We start from the raw sequence: 13,251 nt of genomic DNA on the forward strand, positions 1-13,251 counted from the left end.
TGTCAATTGAGACTCCAGAGTGTTTTTTAGCTTCAAATTCTGAAACCACTTAATACAAAAGGCTTGGTTGAAAAGACTCCAGTCACCAATGTGTTTTTAAAATTAATTTTGGTCATCTCCCTCTCCTTCCACCTAGTCTAGATTTCCGTCCCCCTTGGTCAGCACTTCAGCTGCTCAAGGTTTCTGTCCGTTTTGTTGATCTAGACTTTCATCTTGAGGAGTCTGAACCTTTAGTCACCTTGCTCTTGTCAGGCCTTGGATGCTGCCATTGTCCAGTCACCATTTCCACTGGGCGCAGAAGAACCCAAAGACACTCCTTGTGAATCCTCTGGGTTCTAGCCACATTGCTCCCTGCTCCCATTTTATAGCAGCAACCCTTCGTGCCTCCGGTGCAATAACTTCTTTCTTTACCTGTCTCTCCACAAGCACGAGGAACCCAAAGTGACCAGGTACAGTCAGAACTTCAGCTTTAGCAAAACACTTATTGTGTTCCCTATTGGTAACATACTTTCCCAGAGAACTGAACCTCTAACCCAGCAGAACCTAAGCTCACAGGGACAAAAGACACAAATCTGCAGGTTAGTCACTGGGAGTAAGAGGGGCCAGTTCTACTTTTACCATTTGGCTCCTTTACCTTTACTTTATAGCTATTGGAGATTGTAATAGACTCAATAATGGCCCTCAAAAATATCAGGTGCCAGTATCTGGAACCTGTAAATGTCACCTGTTAGATAATAGGGGAAAAATTATATATGTGTGTGTATGTGTGTGTGTGTATATATATATATATATATATATATATATATATATATATATATAGTCTCTGCCTTCAGTTCTGGCACAGAGCTCCTAAAACCCATGTAATTTCTTAAATGATAAGAATATTAGAAGTATCTCTTGTCCTAGTATTTATCTTTGAGCCTGTCCCTGACACAGGGCTCCTAAAACCCTTGTAATTTCCTAAGTGATAAGAGCATTAGGAGAATCCTTTCTTCTCATGACGTGACTCTGGGTGGGCTCCTGGATGAACTCATGCATGGGGCCTGGTCACCAGAAGGACCAAGCTCTGATTACAAGCCAGGAACTTTCAGCCCCACCCCCACCTTCTCCAGAGACAGGAGAGCAGCTGGAAATGGAGTGAATAACTGATCATGCCTATGTGAGGAAGCTCCATGAACTCTCAGTAGTAAGCAGTTCAGAGAGCTTCCAAATTGGTGAACACATCCACACTGGGAGGATGACAGACCCAACTCCACAGAGACAGAAGCTCCTGTGCTCAGGACCCTCATAGACCCTGTGTTATCTCTTCACCTGGCTGTTCATCTGTATCCTCTACCATATCCTTAATAAGCTCGTAAACCTAAGTAAGTATTTCCCTGAGTTCTGTGCGCTGCTCTAGCAAATTAATCAAACCCAAAGAAGGGATCATTGGAATTTCCAATCTATAGCCAGTTGGTCAGAAGCTCAGGTGATAACTTGGGCTTGTGATTGGCATTTGAAGTGTGTGTGGAAGGGGGGGAGATTTTGCAGGATTAAGCCCTTAACCTGTTTGATGTGATGTTATCTCCAGGTAGTGTCAGAATTGAGTTAAATTGTAGGACACCCCGCTGATGTCAGAGAGAATTGCTTGTTCTCCACTTTGGTGGGAGAAACCTCCACATGTTTGGTAACCAGAAGTGAAGTGTTCTGTGAGAGTGGTAACGGAGGCTCATGGGAAGAAACATACACTAGGGAGAAGCTGGATTTCTCCTGCACAGGTGGAAGACTGAGGTTTTTCCAGTATATTATTTTATATGGATAAAGTGTATTTGCAGATATGATTAAGTTAAGGATCTTGAGATGAGATTACCCTGGATGATCCAGATGGGCCCTCAGTGCATTCCTAAGTGTTCTTATCAGAGAAGCAGAGGGAGAAGAGATACAGACAGAAAAAGAGGTGATAATGAGAGGATGGAGGCAGAGACAGGAAGATGTGGCCACAAGCCAAGGATTGCTGGCAGCCACTAGAAGCTGGGAGAGGCAAGAAACAATTCACTCCTAGACTCTCTGGAGGGAGCATGACCTTGCCAACACTTTGATTTTGGCCCGTTGGTACTGATTTCAGACTTCTGGCCTCTAGAGTGGTGAGAGAATAAATTTTTGTTATTTTAAGTCACCAAGTTTTTCGCAATTTGTTACAGCAGCCACAGGAAACAGATACAGGGACAGAGCACCATACGTCACTCTTTGGTTTATGCTTACACCACATACTGGAAAAGAACAACCTAACCTCTCAAGGGTTCACTCCAAACTGGTGCCTTGCTGAGTTTTTAATGGACCATTCTATTGTTCCAGTAGATGTGTATTCTCTGATTCATCACCAGTATTTGTCAGAAAATAGACCTTTATGGACGTTTTTGGCTCATTTCTGAGCCCACTAGATCTGAGACTATGAGAACTGGTGTGAATTTACATTAGGTGCCTCTTCCCCAAGATTCAGAGCAACTTTGCTACAAGGAGACAAAGGGCAAATGAGACACCAAGTCAAAATCTATCTCCTACTGCTTGCACTTTTTCTGCAGAATGCTCAGTTCAAGTAGATTTCTCATTTTTAGCTGTAGGAACATGCCTGATGGTAGCTGCTTTAGTTATAGAAGTATACACTTTGCATATGTTCTACTTGCCACCCAGGTGTCATGCTGAATTAAGAAGTAGAAACATCTGAATCTCAGCAGGACCCTTTGATTTCCCCTTTTCTTTCTTTCTTTTTTTTCTCTCAATGTGGAAGGATCATTAATAGCTTAAATCTTCCTCTGCAAAGCAAAATGAGTCCATTAATTCTTCTAGCCAACAGAGCCTGGGCCTGCCTTCCTCTCTGTAGCTCAGAGCACATGTCCTCCTTGGCAAGGCGAGAAAGAAAGGCTATTGAGTACTTTCTTCCCCGTCTGTTTGATAAAAAAGCATGTTTGTTTTTGTTCCTAGAATTAAAGCCCAAAATGGGCCAGTCCTGTAAATAAAACATGGGCTCTCATTTGAAAAATTTATTACAAGGAATTTTGTTTATGATTTCATCTTCTCCAGTAATAATTAACTGGAGGTCTTCTCTCGTCCCCACAGACCAACCATCATTCAGACTGTACAGAAGGAGGATCCAACACAGCCTCTCTCTGTCTCTCATCCACAGCCAAAGGAGCAGTCTCTGGGTGTGCTAGCATGTTAGCCTGCATTGGGGAAGTTGAGTTGATGATAGAACTTGCTTGTTCACATGTTTGGGGCATATTTACTAAGTCTTTTTTGTGACACTGAGGTCAGAGAACACTGCAGGAAACTCTACCTTTAAACTATCCTGATAGCTGAGCTCCATTTCCCTTCCCAACTGCTGAGAATGGAAGGTTATTCAAACTGTTTGGTTTAACAAAGGAAAGGCACATACATACATACACCCACATATACAGAGTCACACAAATGATAATAATAGCTGATATTTAGTGAGTATATTCTATGTGTTGGACATTAGGCTGAGCATATGTTACATGCATCATCTCAGTCCATACAACAACTGTTTCAGTCAGGGCAGGCTGGGTTATGCTGTGGTAACAAACAACCCCCAAATCTTCGTGGCTTCCAATGGCAAGGCTTATTTCTCTCCCTTGCTGCGTGTCCACTGTAAGTTGGTGGGGGCTCTGATCCACGTTACCCTCACCCTGCAACCCCAGCAGCCAATATTTAGATCATAGCCTTTGTGGCAGAGCACAAGAAAGTCCCAGAGGATCTCACATCAGCAATTAAATGACACACATCATTTCAGCTCCCAAATTATTGACCAGAACTAACCTTATGACCCTTCTTCTCACAAAGGATTCAAGAGGTACAGTCCTACTGTGTGACCCAAAAGTGGGGAGTAGAGTGGAGTGGCAACTGGAAATATTTACTGAACAGAATTAGTAACCACTCAACAACCTTAAAACGTATGTACTTTTAATCGCCCCCCACACACACTTTATGGATTTATAGATAATAGATTAGAAGACTGAGGAACAGAAAGGATATGTAACTTGCTTGGGGTCCTGAATCTAATAAGTGAGGGGAGTAAAGATTTGGACTCGGACAACTTGACAACGCCCTCCCCCCACCCCAACATGTGTACTCAGCCTTGTGCATGCACACGCTTAAACTCACACACTCACACACATCCTGGGGTGCCGGTTAAGTGGGGCCTGGGCCGTTAGGTCAGCATATCCTGCATATGCCTCCTGGGGTGGAGATAGAGTGGTGAGTGTGAGCCAAAGTCCTTAGAGAGAATTGAAGGTCAAGTCACTAAGTCCAAAGGCAGGATCAAGGCCAAGAAAGAAAAAGAAACAAAAAGCCAAGGGTCAGGAACAGGGCACACTGAAAGGGGAATGTGGTTGGCAGCAGAGAGGGGCTGGACCAGTGCTTGATGTCAACCACAAGAGAAGCCTTTGTGATTTTTTTTCTCTTTTTTGTAATGCAAGTGCCTGACTTAAGCTTTGATTGCTGAGGCATCCACTTCAAAGAGGCATGCACTTCAAGGATGTCTATCTCAAATAAACACCTTGCCAGCCACAGGACTTAAACATAGGATGGCACCCCTCACTGAGGCTCCTTTGTTTTAGAGATCTTGGCTGATTTCAGTGACCAGTCATTTGGGTCACTTGTTTTTTCTCTTCCGGTGTTTTAAATTCCTGCTCTTGTAGAAATTCACCAATATAGAATTAGTCCATGAAATCCTTAGCTCCCCACCCTTGGCCCCAATAAAAGCAGAACCCCAGGCCTGCAGGCTCTTTCTCTACTTGCAGCCTCACTGTGTGGCCCCAGGTGTGCTATGTAATTTCCAGGTCTTGTAAATAATAACCCCCCACACACTTTTTCCAAGGTTTCTTGATCGTTATTGCTGCAGGGCATCTTATAATCATAATAAGAACCACAAGGATTGGTCCAGTCACAACACTGGTTATTGACAGCCTGAAACTGGCACAAAACAACTGGCATAGTCAGCAGGATTACAAGGTTTTCCTTGCAATTAACTGAAGCTATTACCCTTCATCTACAATTTGCTTACGAACCACCTAACTCAGAGCTCATCTGGGGAAGGAGCACTGCTTGCCGGGGGTCTGTCATGCTGCTACGTGCTTTTGCATATTTCCTGTGTCGTGTGTTGCCTGTGGTATCCAACCTAAAAGGTCATGGCTACCATAATAATCCAATGATCTCCCCAGAGCAGCATGATCAAGGCCATAGGGTCTAGTAAGAAGGTTAGACCGCTAACCATAAAGGCCTTAATAGCCTAGAAATGTTGTGAAAGGGTCCTTCATGCCTCAAGGCCAAAGAGAGCTAAGGAGGGTAGATTGGATTGCAAGGCTATTGTCACCACTCAAGGAAAGGCTCAGGGCTAAAGGCATGAGGAAAAGATTCCCGTAAGTGAGGAAGACAGGAGGCCTCCAGCTGCAACCACTGTGTCAGTGGGTCGTGTCCAGACTACATGTCCCAACCCAGAAGAATGAAAGAGCCTTGCATCTGGAAAGTAATGACACCACCAGAGGAAAGTTACAGCAGAAACCTATAATCTCGGTGTCACCACTTCACTGACTACTGTCACTCTTTGTCCCCTGACCCATTAGGAATATTATGAGTCTGATCTCTGGTGTGATGTCGCTAAAAAATTAATGGACGAATATAGACGTCCTAAATATCTGGTGCCAGCTCCTCCTAAGAACCCCATGGATGTACGACAGCTCCTCGATAAATGCAAAACGCCATGGGAGCTTCCTGGGCATTGCTCAATACCATGGTATATCAACATACAAAGGCTCGGGTTTTATGCTCCAGAGGTCTGGGGATTTTCCCCAAAACTCTGTCCATCACATTAATGTAAGCAAACCACAATACTGGAAAGGTCTCTTGGGATATCCTAGAAAAGAAAATGGCCACCTATGAAGATGGCTCACAGTGACATCATCCAAAATCTTCTGGTAACAACACACAAGATGAAGGTGACAGGAGGAAATCAAGAAATAGAAACTAAAATCAGAAACTATATCTTAATTGAAATTCAAACCTTTTTTAAAGATTTTATGCAGCAGGAAGGAAAGAAGGAAAGTAATTGGCTACTGCAGGTTTTTTGTTTGTTTGTTTGGAGTAGGCTCTGAATTGTTATTCATGGCTGCCAAAGTGCATCAACTGGCCAAACTCTCCGGAGACCCTAAAATCCATAATTTTCTTAAAGATCCATCTGGGCTATATGCTCATTTCCTCAGAGATACCACAGATCCTAAGCCCTCTCAGCTGTCCCCTGAATGGGGAAGAACTAAGAAACACTCCTCACTGGCATCTCTGCCACCAAAGGAATTGTTGACAGGATTACTGATATCCCTAGTGAGCAGAAAAGGGAAAGGGGAAGGCAAAGAACATTAAAGCCACCAATATTTGTACCAGGGCCCTCCCTCTCCTCACTTGGGTATTTATTGCTTGGTTCTGTGCCTACCCTTCCATCACAGTGATTGCTGCTAAGGCTCAGAGTGAATGGGAAATATTAAGATGAAGCCTATCTCCCACTGCACAAAATTGGCATGGTCCAATGGGTTTATCATTTCTATGACCATAGTGACCCAGATGACCTCCTCTTCATTTCCAACTCTGAAGAGGCCCCATTTGATGCTGAGTCCAGAGAATTATTTTTACAGAAAGCTCCCCCTAATTATAGGGCTGCTCTACTATGTTTTAATTGGGACTGCCAAAATCATGCAAAAAGCACTGAAACTCCTACAGAGAAACTAGATATTTGAGTCTCTTAGTAAACATGTCCTGTGTCACATTGAAAAACTATGTTATGAGGACATGTATGTTTCTAGAAATTATAAAATATACTCATAAATTTGCCAGTTGTAATGATGGTTCACAATTGCTTACTTAGTTTTCACTGGAAATTAAGGTTTCTAAGGGATATGAATTCTAACATAATGTAATTAAAATTACTAGAAAAATGAGGAAAAGAACTCTGTATGCAAGGAAAGTAGGATATGTTTTGGCGTAGGAAGAATGAGGTGTAAGGATGCATTTTTGTTAAAGGAAAAGGAATTAATTTTGTCCTAAAGTGAGACTGGTTATTTCATAATGGGAAAGAAGAAAAACAGAACAAAATCTGAATGTAAAAAAAGAAAGTTATTGAAGGTTTGTGGGAAAGGAATTTTACGTGTTGTCAGGCTGGATAAGATTGAAATTAATCTAATTAAGTTTTAAAAAATAATGAATGAAAAAATTTGAGTATCAAAAGTACACTGGTGCAAAATTAGAATTTGGTTTTCTCTTTGTTAAAAGGACAAAGTTTATTTGGATTATTGGTCTGCTCTTAATAAGTGATTATGAGAGGTTTATTTGTTTGTTTTTCCTTTTGGGTAATCTATCTGGAAAACAAAGGCTTTGTGTCTTACCAAAATAACTTACTCTGCTTCATGTTACCTTTATCAACAGGTCTTTGATTACTTAAGTAAACATAGTCTTTTCAATATGAAGAGCTAAGTTTTGCTCAGAACTATGAAACCTCCTGCATTTGCCTTTAAAATCTTTTATTGTCACTTTGTTTAAATAAATAATTAGTATTATTTCATAATTATTTGTGATCTATTTAGCCAAGTGTCCAAAACCTTTTGACATTTTTGACAAACTTCCTAAAATCAAATTCTAAATGAAATCTTTTTTGTCCTTGAACTAACTTTGGGATTATCCAGAGGGCCCCTGGGACGTTTTAAAAGATTTGTTCTCTCTCTTTGGAAAAAGGGATATCTTAAACTAATTAGGTTTATTTGATATGTTAAATTACATGTGAAGCATTTTCAACTAAGTGATGCTAAACCTTCTATATTATTGATATATTTGTGTGAATATATGTTATTTGCATAAGTGTTCCAGAAACTGTAGGAAATTCCTAAAAATCTGATTTGTTCTGGTATAATGTTATCCCTTGTAATTCTGTTATTATATGTTCACTGTCATAGAAATAACCAAATTACCTTGTCAATTGCATTGTAGTAAACTCTAATCAGATCTTTAATCATGGCCATTTCTAAGTCTTTTGTCATTTATTATTTTACTCTGGTGCTTTTGCAAAAGTGCTTCATGGAAGGGACTCTGATAAGTACTCTAGAATACAGGTTTTTGATAACTTTCATACCACTGAACTGGGTAAGAAATTACAGAACTCTAAGGAAACAAAGAAATAAACAAAAACTGATGGCTTCATAAAACTACTAACAGAAGATCAAGATTAACAAGAATTAATTACATGGGGCTGAATGAACTAATGAGGATGATCATAATTTTTATGAATTTTTGTTTAAAATATTGATGGTTCTTTAATCTTTTATTTTCCAGATATAAGAAAACCTTTTAAACTAACTATGACTTACAGCAACTTGGTAAATTATACCTTTGTAAGCAATATTGAAACATTTATTTTTTTCTCCCTACCTGATCCCTCCAGAATTAGTAAACTCTTAATGAATATTCTTATTTTTATGGCAATAGAGTTATCTGTATAAGTTCAATATGAATCTATTCTGTCTGTAACCAGGCACAATTTGAAACATTGATTATATTACCAAGGCTTTGACTGAAATCTCATATTTGAAAGAGACATGCATAGACTCAGATATGACCAGAGCACCTTAAGGAACTAAGGTTGACTTTGTGGCACCAGTAAAGCTCCTTGGAAAGATCAGCCTGGTACTCATAGGATTCCCAGCAGCCTTACCTGGAGGTCACTTCCTGGCAGGCACAGGAGTCTAAGGATATTTTGGGGACCTTGAGAAAAGAGAAATTTACCCAAATCTATAGGTATTATCTGACGTCAAGACCTTGGATCAGCTTCTTAGCCTCCAGAAGGCTTTTACAAGTTCAATCTGAGATTTCTTATGAAAAATTCCAGCAAAGCAGACTTAAAAGAGTCTGTGGTCAATCAATATTCTTGCTGCACTTATGTAAATAACCAAGCCAAGTTTAATGAGACTAGACTTATTTTACCAAAAAAATTACTCTTATCTTGATGATCTCTTGACAGAAACGGGGGTGACCGTAGAGAGAAAAAATATTATGTTTTGTTAATACATCTCTGTGGATATTAAATTCTAGTGCCGTTAATTGCCTTTGAGGTTTTGTTTTCTACCTGTAAACTAGATTGGATATTAAACTCTTCTTGTTTCCTCTGATATCTGGCTACAACTCTCGAAACTTTTTCCAATTTTTCTCCCACCCTTCTGACTTGGAACCATTGAGAACTAAAATTTCTCTTTTCCCAAAGCCGGGCAAGCTAAAGTGGGACTTGATATAAACTTCAGAGAATCGCCACCACAGCTCATGCACAATCTTCGTGCCTATTGCTTGTGGGCCACTCAGAAAGATCATCAGAGACATTCGAACTGCAAACCAGGCAAGACTATCAGATTCCACTGCCTGCCCTCACTCCATCTGAAGATGCTTCAGCCCAACATCTAGAAATCTTGACTGGCTACCTTCAGAACTCAGAAACTGGGATTATAATCTGTTCCAATCATTAACCATTTTGTTTGGGTTGTTCGTTTCCATAGACATGCCTTTTATTAAATAACTTGATGCAAATACTTGCACCATATAAACCTAACTTTGGGATTCCATCTGCATCACCACCTCCTGATGGATGGAATCTTCTTTAAGAGCCAGACTTGGCCCTGTTGCTGCTCCAGGAGTTGTCTTAGGGGTGAGCCCTTCACCTGAAACTGGCCTGCCCCCTTATCAAATGGATTTCCAGGCAGAAACACTACTCTTCAATGATTCCCTTTCTCCCTGATCCTACCTCCTTGACCTCTCATCCCTGCTGCTAGTCAAAGTGTTTTTGAGCTGTGTCTGTCAGGGTCTGACCTGTCTGAGAAGAATGATTGAAAGAATTTAATGAAGGGACTACTTACAAAGGAGTAGACAGGGTCAAGGCAACTAACAAGGAATGCTGAAGTACCCTGAGGCTAGCAACTGTGGATTGCTGTCACTGCTCCTAGGGGAAGGGGCAAGGGGAGGGAGCAGTTACCAGACCTGGGGAGAGTTGTGCCTGTAGGAGAGACTTCCTGATGGGGGTGAGACCTTCAGTAAAGAAACATGGCAAGGAAGGAGCTGGGGGAATAAGTACTCCAATTTCTCTCTCCTTCCACCTTTCAATCTACTGATAAAGACTCCCATTGGCTGAAAGCAACTGGAAGCCAAAGGGCCAGGGAATCTACGTAATGGGTCTGTAAAGCTCATTTTCCCAGGGTAGAGAGCAGGGTAAGAAGTGTAGGCAGGGCATAAATATCCAGCACGTACGTTTTTCTGAGTTTCTGGTCTTGGTACTTCTGATGAGCCTCTTCCCATGAACTCACATCACCACCATAATTCCCTGTGGTTACCCCCACTGACAGTGGCCATTGTCCTTTGACTGCTATTCTAGGGTCTGTCACTTGCTCACCCATTGAGTCAACCATTCAAGAAAAATTTAAAAACCTACTGTGAGCCAGTTTTAGATACTCTGGATCCAGTAGTGAACAGAGCCAAGTGTCTGCCCTCATGGAATTTACATTCTAGTGAAAACTGACAATAAAGAAGTTTACAAAGAGCTATATTAGAGAACACCAGCTGGGAAAAGGAGGCAGGGCAAGAGGGTAAAGTGTGATGGAAGCTGATATTGTAGATGGGTTAATCAGGAAAGTCCCCTCAAAGGAGGTGACACGCCAAGCCACCATGTACCATGGACATATGGGTGCAGTGCATACACCATCTCTGTCATTTAGGAACTTTCAACACCATTAGGAACAAGTCATTACATTTAAAAAATCAAAAGGAGGGAATTCCCTGGTAGTCCAGTGGTTAAGACTCTGTACTTTCACTTCTATGGGCCTGGGTTCGATCTCTGGTCTGGGAACCAAGATCCCACAAGCCGTGTGGTACGGCCAAAATTAAAATTTTTTTAAAAAATTAAAAAATTTTTTAAATTAAAAGGACAAACGATAGTTAACAATTCAAAAGGAATATTTTACAAGTTAAGAAAATGAGGTACTCTTTGAAAGCTTAGAGTTCAAAGGAAGGAGAAGTCACTGCCCTAAAGCGATCAAGGGAGGCTTCCTAGCAGAGGCAGTGCCTGAAGTTCCATGATGGATGGGGTCACTGGCTAGACAGAAAGGCACAGGGAGGATGTGTGGGGAAAGCGGAAGCCAGTGTGAGCAAAGTTGCAGAGGTGACAATGAGTTAGTCACAATGGGGGAGAATGTGAGAGAGCTAATGAGTTTTGCAGGCTGCAAGCAAGGATTCTACATATGCTTTGAATTACGCTTCAGTCAATTGGCACCAAAACGTGTTAGAGTAATGGCTGGTTTAGTAGCAGGGTCAGGCCTCGGTTGAAATGTTCTCTGTGCCCATAACGAGCTGCGTAACTTCATGCAAGTTTCTCGGCTTCCTTGAACTTCAGCTTGCTCATCACTAAAGTGGGGGTAAGGCCTAACTGGGATGATTGGATGTGAAATATTTGGCATGGTACTTGGTACATAGTACACACTAAACGCCTATTACTTTTCTCTTTGTTGGCCTAAGAAATGAAAAATAAAATGCAGCTGCAGGCTTCCCTGGTGGCGCAGTGGTTGAGAGTCCGCCTGCTGCTGCAGGTGGACACAGGTTCGTGCCCCGGTCCGGGAAGATTCCACATGCCGTGGAGCAGCTGGGCCCGTGAGCCATGGCCACTGAGCCTGCGTGTCCGGAGCCTGTGCTCCGCAATGGGAGAGGCCACGACAGTGAGAGGCCCGCGTACCGCAAAAAAAAAAAAAAAAAAAAAAAGGCAAGCTGCTTGTCTGGACCAAAAAGAGCAATTGTTTCAGGTAGCAAGTCCACTTTCATGGTAGTGAAAAGCACAGGCTCTGTAGTCAGATGGCCTGGATTCTAAACTGGGCTTCTCCATCTACCAACAGAATGAACTGGGGTAAAACTGTAAGTATTTTCTTTGGACCTCAGTTTTTAAATCTGTAAAACAGGATACTTGTAGCAAATATTATGCCTTGTTGTGAGGAGTCAATAGCATGCTGAAGAGCTTAGCATGGTCCTTGGCACAATAAGTGTAGCCATCTATCGTGTCTTCATTGTGTTAATTGTCATTATTGACTCAGAACCATCTGTACAGTGCTCTGATTCCCATGTGCCACTGGGAGAGAGCTTTCACTCTGAGGCTAGGAGGTGGTAGCTGTGGGGAGGATGGCATATGTACAGCTCTCATTGGTGAGATGTGAGAAGGACCCTCTTACATGCAGGAGAGAAGAGAATGAGTGCCCGTGTGTGGCAAGCATGTGGGCCAGCCAGTGCACAAGCAGCCCCACTCCTGCCTTAGCTCCTACCAAGCCAATGAATTATAGAGTTGGATGCACACATGAGCAACCACTTATACACACCATATTAACACCCCATTTACAGATGGCACAGGTAAGGTCCAAAGAGGGACAGTGACAGATGACCTCTGATTTTATCCAGGCCTGAGATTGTAGGACATGGTGAGGGTGCATGGCAGAATCAGGATCATATCCAGACCTGCTGAACCTCTGGGCTGTTATTTTTTCCACCTGCATCTTCCCTTTGCTCTTTCAAAAATGCCCTGCACTTTCAGGAGCATCCTTCCTGAAAACAGCTACCTCAAACATCATACTGCCTTCAGGTTTCACAAGACCCTTTCCAGTGGAGAGGACCTGGAGGACCAGGGGCAGTAGAGGAGGAGATGGAACGAGGAATGCAAGCAGGGAACAAGGAGCAAGGAGGGGGCTGGAGAACCCCTTCCAGCCTGCAGGTTCTCCAATCTAAGATTCAGGCCAGGGGAGAAATTTTAATTAGGAGGAGCTTGAAATATCAAATGATTTGATCTTGATTGTTTTGTACTCTTTAGTTCCCACCTTCATAAAATTTTGGATACCAAGAGTGATAGAAGAAGAAAAAGGGGAAGGAGGAAGAGGAATGAGTCCCACGACCAGGAGAGCTGCTGGAGATAGCAGCAAGAGTGTGGAGGAACAAAATACAAGAGAGTTGCTCCAGGGGTCCCTGCAGTGAAGGACCTGCTGCACTCATTGCTGGGAGGGCCATCGGCAGGCAGTCTTCAGGGATTGCCTCAGCTATGGAAAACCACCTCACCTCATCTCTGTCAAAGACTGACAGATGTAGAAGCACAAAGACCTGACTATCCTAACCCAACTCTACAAATTCCAGGATTCAGCAGAATTCTGATGC

This window comes from Aethalodelphis obliquidens, unplaced genomic scaffold (assembly GCF_003676395.1).
Source record: "Aethalodelphis obliquidens isolate GAN/ISIS:26980383/991018 unplaced genomic scaffold, ASM367639v1 scaffold14, whole genome shotgun sequence".
Taxonomy (NCBI): domain Eukaryota; kingdom Metazoa; phylum Chordata; class Mammalia; order Artiodactyla; family Delphinidae; genus Aethalodelphis; species Aethalodelphis obliquidens.